Here is a 6,187-nt window from a genome sequence, read left to right as displayed (position 1 = left end):
GCTTCGAGAATGAGTGCTCCAACTGATAAAGGGAAGGAGAAGATTACTACAGAATCTGAATCCGATTCCGATTCGGACAATGACCACCTACAGATCAACATGAGTGATGAAGACGAGGGTGAACCCATAGACCGAGTTGATTGGGAGAAATACTTTGTTAATGAGAAGGCATTCCGAGCCTATAAGAAGATATTGGTTTCAAAGAAGTACATTCCGGAAAAGCCGATAAACATCGGACCACTTAAGACAAAGTACTCAGAGTTTCTCAAGTCAATTCAAGAGGTGCAAAAATGGGGACCCATTCTGAAAGGTCATGGCAAAGCCAACCTCACCATTGTTAGAGAGCTCTACGCCAATTGGCGTCACGCACGGGGAAACATTGTGCGAGTAAGAGGGGTAGATATTAATGTGTCAGCTGAAGCTCTGAATAACTTCTTAAGGGTGCCACACACACTCACTGACAGGTTTGACGCCATATGCAAAACACCAGATTATGCACACATTAAGTCTGTCCTATGCCCTACCAGGAAGGATGCAGAATGGAAGCATGGGAGTATGGAGTACCACTCTATAGGAAAGGAATTCATGAGTGCGTTAGCACGTGTGGCTCTAAATTTCATTTGTAACCGACTGCTGCCATGCCAACATAAAACTGATGTCCCTCGTTACCGCGCACTCGTATTATATGCTTTATTAGAGGGGATACCACTCAACTTCGGAGCCATCATGCATGATCAAATGCAGCGAACCAGGATGAATTACAAGTGGAGGCTGTTCTTTGCTAATACCCTAACGGCTTTTTTAACAGAGAGGGGAGTACTATGGGACAAGGAGAATGACGACATTGAGGCTAAAGCTCCAGGACCATATGATGTCACTCATGTTCTAGAGCCGAACAAGGGAAGGTCTTCTAAGCTCACCGTCCAACAATTATTTGAGCATATGCAAGCAGATATGCAAGAGAACAGGGCTGAGCTGATAGCGACTCGTGTCGAGTTGAGTGCCACCAGGGATGAGTTGAGACAGACTCGTGCGGATCTAAGCCGAGTTCAGACCGAGCAGGCCACGATGATGAAGGAGATATCATTACTCCTCAGAGCTCTGGTTCAATGTGCAGGTACAGACATCTCCCAGCTGATTGCATCATCCACTGCCGGACCATCCACTCCTGTTCCTCCCATAGTCACCGAGGCTCCACTCAACAGGCCTATTGAGGTCGCTGTAACACCTGATACAGAATCGGCACCAGTTGTTGATGATAGGAATGCTATGGATGCAGATGCTCCTCCACAGACTGCGGATGAGCCCTCCACCTTGACTTAAGGGAGTCCTTCTCACCCTACTTTACCTTGTTTGTGTGCGTTGGGGACAACGCACAGTCCTAAGTGTGGGGTGGGGGTGATTTATGTTCGATGTATGGATGAATGTACTAATATATTCACTGGATTAATGGCATAAAATAGCAGTAAATTCATCTATATGGAGTAACTATCAGTTTATTTATTAGTTTATTTAAAAAAAAAAAAAAAAATATATATATATATATAGTATCTTTGTAGATAGTAATAATCCCCTGTGGTTTTTCTTTGTGCCTCGGTTCTTTTCCATGGGATGTAGTTTGAACCGGGTAATTTTGTTTTCTTTTTAGAGTAGAGTAGGAATGTAGGGAATAAAAGGAGGAATAATGATGAACCTAGGTGACCTTGACTTGGTTGATACTGGCATATTTAAGCTTTTACATATGTAATATCTTCCCTTCTCACTCTGAAATTATTGATGATGCCTTGTTAAAACGGATAGCACGTTTTGTTGCAGCCTATTTCTCATTTTCTTGACTTGTGTTCACTTTGCGCTTAATACTTAATATCTCGTTGCTCCGTGAATACTTGCATTGTTTGAGAGTCGGAATGTAACCGTCCTTAATGAGTCATGTGCCATGTGTGGTGAGGTTTTTGTGTAGTCCATATAGTGTACTTGTGTCTAGAACTTGCCCGGTATGTGAGTTGAAGCGAAGTTTTAGGTGATGCTCGGTTTGAAAAATGATTTTAGGCTTTCTTTGATCTTTTTGAGCTTATTGCTTATCACAAATAAAATCTATCCCTAGTTAAACCTTTTGAGCCTGTAGACCTTTTATTTGGTACCCACATTACAAGCCTATACCTTTTTTATTCTTAATTGACATTGTTTTGATCCTTTTACCTCTTAAAGCACTTTAAGTGTTAGATGAGTGCTAAAAGAAGTAAGAAGGGACTAAGTGTGGGGTGACTTTTGAGTGGAACCAATGAAAGAAAGAAGGGTGCACTTATTTTGTAAAATAATACACCACTAGCGGAAATTGAAAGAAAGAAAAATATAAATGAATAAATTGTTGTCTTGTTCTTGCTAGTGGGTATGAATTAAAGTAGTGCTTAAAGAAAGAGGAAATATTGTTGGGGTGATATTATTTGTGAAATTGAAGTGGTGTTGAAGAATTTGCGCTTAAGTTATTTGATGATGTGTTAAAGTGCTTAGGAGGGTGAATCACTATTCCTTAAATATATCCTACCCGTCCCTTAGCCCACATTACAACCATGAAAAAGTCCTAATTGATTTTAGATCGAGCGAGCTTACATTAGTAGAGATTTACATTAAGGGCAAGCCTATGGTACCAACTGCATGCATGCGACTTCTTTTGTGAGAGTGAGCGATTTTCTTTGTGAGCATGAATGTGTGGATTGATTTTACTCTCTCTGCTTTTGTTGTGAGGGCACATGGTTTCACGAGGGATAGGTAACGTTATTAGACTTCTCTATGATGTTGGTTGTTCAAGCCATGAGTGCATTGTGACATTGAGTCGGTTTTTGAGGTTAGGATTGTTATGAGCATGTTGTCTTTGTTCGAATATGTTTAAAGAAGGGCCTAAGAAAAGGGAAGTGTGTTGATGCATAGTCTAGAGCCTAATTGTAGCAAATAACCATGGTCATAGATGTAGTGTGCTTTGAATGATAAGAGTTTAATTTTGTTTCGTCTACTATAGGATGGTTTGTTCGAGGACGAACAAAGGTTTAAGTGTGGGGTAGTGATGTTTGGCATATTTCGATATGTGTTGATGTTACTTTGCCCATGCTTTAACCACTTTTTGATGTTATTCAATCTTTAAAACACCCAACATGGTGTAATTATTGGTTTGATGACTAATTAAGTTATGTGTGACGATTTAAGGTGTTCGGAGTGCAAAATATGAAGAAAAGGTGGTTTAGCTAGAGGAAGAAGGGTTGGATGCGTCGCATCCAACCTAGGAAAACATCATCCTGCATGCAACCTTAGCAGTGAAGTTGTGCCATCGCGTCCGCCATCGCGTGCGAAACTGGGAAGTAGAAGTGAAGCTGGATGCGTCGCGTCCACCATCGCATGCAAGCTGAGAAATAGAGGACAAGGTGGATGCGTTGCATCCACCTTCGCAGGCAAAAATTGAAATGGAGGACAAGGTGGATGCGTCGCATCCACCTTAGCATCAATCCCTGAAGCCGAATTGGACTAGGAATAGGAGAGCTTTGGCCCACGACTTTTGTACGCAATATATAAGCTAAAAACGCCTCTTTTAGGTTATCTAACATATTGGGAAGAGGGAAAAAGCCACGAAAAAGCTGTGGAGGCCGGAATTCATCAAGTTTCATCTTTCTCCCACCAAACTTAGTAATTTTTATGTTTCTTTATATGATTTGTTGTTTGGCTACCATGTCTATGTGGAGCTAAACTTCACGTTCTAGGGTTGTGGTTCTTTCATGACTATTGTTATTCGGATATTGATTTTGACTTCTTGATTTCTCATATTAGTTTATTTATTCAATCTTGCACTTAATTATTTAATTGCTTGATCACCAATTGAATATTATCTACGAATCTAGAATTGAACTCGAAAGTGGGAATTCTATATTGCATATAGGATTGAGTAGGGCAAGTTCTTGAACTCGGGCATCGGGGAACGGATTCGTGGTTAGGATAGACATATACCTAATTACCTTGCTTGATTGATTTACAGGAATTATAAATGCGTTCTTGTTGATTCTAACTCCATAGACATATAGGCGTTAGGGTAGCTTGAATAGGCGAGTAAGAACTCGACAGATTCTTATGAGCAATATTAACCCTGTCAACCAATAAGCTAGATAAATTAGTCGGTCAATTCAATTGAAGAATACAATAGGATTGTTAGATAGACCATAACCCTAGATCATTTTCATTACATTGATATCATTAAAATCTGCTCTTTATCTGTTCAAAGTTTATTATTTATATTTTTCTTATTTAATTAGTTAGAATAAAATATTTTTAGATTTAATTCTTGTTTAGATAATTAAGATAGGCTAAGTTAGTTAATAGTTAATCATAAGTCCTCGTGGGTTCGACATCCGACTTTGAGTCACTTTATTACTTGACGACCGCGTATACTTGCGTGAGTGTGTTTGGTCGCAACAAGTTTTTGGCGCCGTTGCCGGGGACTTAGAAATTAGCTACGTGACTAAGTTAAGCTTTTATTAGATATTTGTTTTCAAGTCTTAATTTTCAGTTTGCCTGGTTTGTGTCAACGCAGGGTTTACTCTCGAATGCAGAGGAGTAGAAGTGCAAACAACCTCATTCCTCTTGATCCAGAAATCGAACGAACATTACATAGAGTGAGAAGGGAACACGAAGCTAGAACGAGAATAGAAAGAGATTTGGACATCGCAATCCAACCACAGCCAATAGATATGGCAGGCAATGAAGAGCGTCCGGTAATCGAAGCCGCAAGGCCCAATCTTGCGAATATGACTCAGGCTATTGTGAAGCCTGATATCACTGGGCATTTTGAACTCAAACAGTACATGGTACAGCTGATTCAGTCCACAGGACAATATGTGGGTCTATCTCATGAGGACCCGCAGAGGCATATTCAGAACTTCTTGGAAATCACGGACACTTACAATTATCCGAACGTCTCCAAGGACTATGTCAGGCTGACACTATTCCCTTTTTCACTGTTGGGGGAAGCTAAAGAATGGTTGCAAAAGGAGCCCGCGAATTCTATCCACACTTGGGATGATCTAGCAAGGAAATTCCTGATCAAGTTTTTCCCAACTAAGAAGACAAAGTCGTTGAGGAGCCAAATTCTTGGGTTCCAACAACGGGATGGCGAGACACTTCGTCAAGCTTGGGAAAGATACAAGAAACTACTCAGAGACTGCCCGCATCATTGTCAAACTGATGAGGTATTGGGTCACACTTTTGTTGATGGGTTAGATGAAGCATCAAAGATGAATCTTGACTCAGCTTGTGGGGGTAGTTGCATGGCAAGACCGTATAGTGAAATACAACTCCTGCTAAATAATTTCACTGCTAATGACCATAATTGGCAAGGAGAGGGGGATTCACGAAGGGTAATTAAACAGAAGGCCGCCGGTTTGATTGAGCTTGATGACTTTTCCGCCATGAGAGCCGATATAGCAAAATTGGCAAATCAGATGAATAGAATGACAACACAACAAATGCAACATGTACAGCAGATGTCTATTTGTTGCGAACTATGCGGAGACAGTCATATGATTGACATGTGCCCCACGAATCCTGAATCTATATACTATGTGGGACAACAAAACAGAGGTCCTATGAATCAACATGCGCAATATGGGAACACTTACAACCCAAACTGGAGGAATCATCCTAACTTCTCATGGGGCGGAAGTCAACAGAATCAGTATAGGCCTCAAGGGAATTTTACTCAACCTCAGAAGCCACCCCAACAAATGGAAGAAAGTACGAATGACTTGCTGAAAAAGTTGTTACTAGACAATCAACAGCTCAGGACCGATTTCAGAAATCTTGAGAGGCAAATGGGGCAGTTAGCAGCAAACCAAAATACTAGACCTACAGGCTCACTTCCCAGTGATACAGAGAAGAACCCTCAAATTAATGCAGTTACACTTAGAAACGGGAGGGAACTAGAGGAAGCGCCAAGGAAGATAAAAGAAAAACCTATACCTGGGGGGAGTTGACACCTAAGGCAACACAAGAGTCAAAGGAAGATGATGCAAGTTCAGAGCGAATGGAGGTTACAAGGCCACCACCACCTTTCCCCCAAAGATTGCAGAAAAGGAATGACGATTGCATGTTCAACAAATTTCTCTCCATGTTGAGTCAGGTTCAATTAAATATTCCATTAGTGGATGTA

This window comes from Nicotiana tabacum, chromosome 9 (genome assembly GCF_000715075.1).
Source record: "Nicotiana tabacum cultivar K326 chromosome 9, ASM71507v2, whole genome shotgun sequence".
Classification (NCBI taxonomy): Eukaryota; Viridiplantae; Streptophyta; class Magnoliopsida; order Solanales; family Solanaceae; genus Nicotiana; species Nicotiana tabacum.
The sequence above is the reverse complement of the archived record's forward strand: the minus strand, read 5'-3'. Positions refer to the sequence as shown.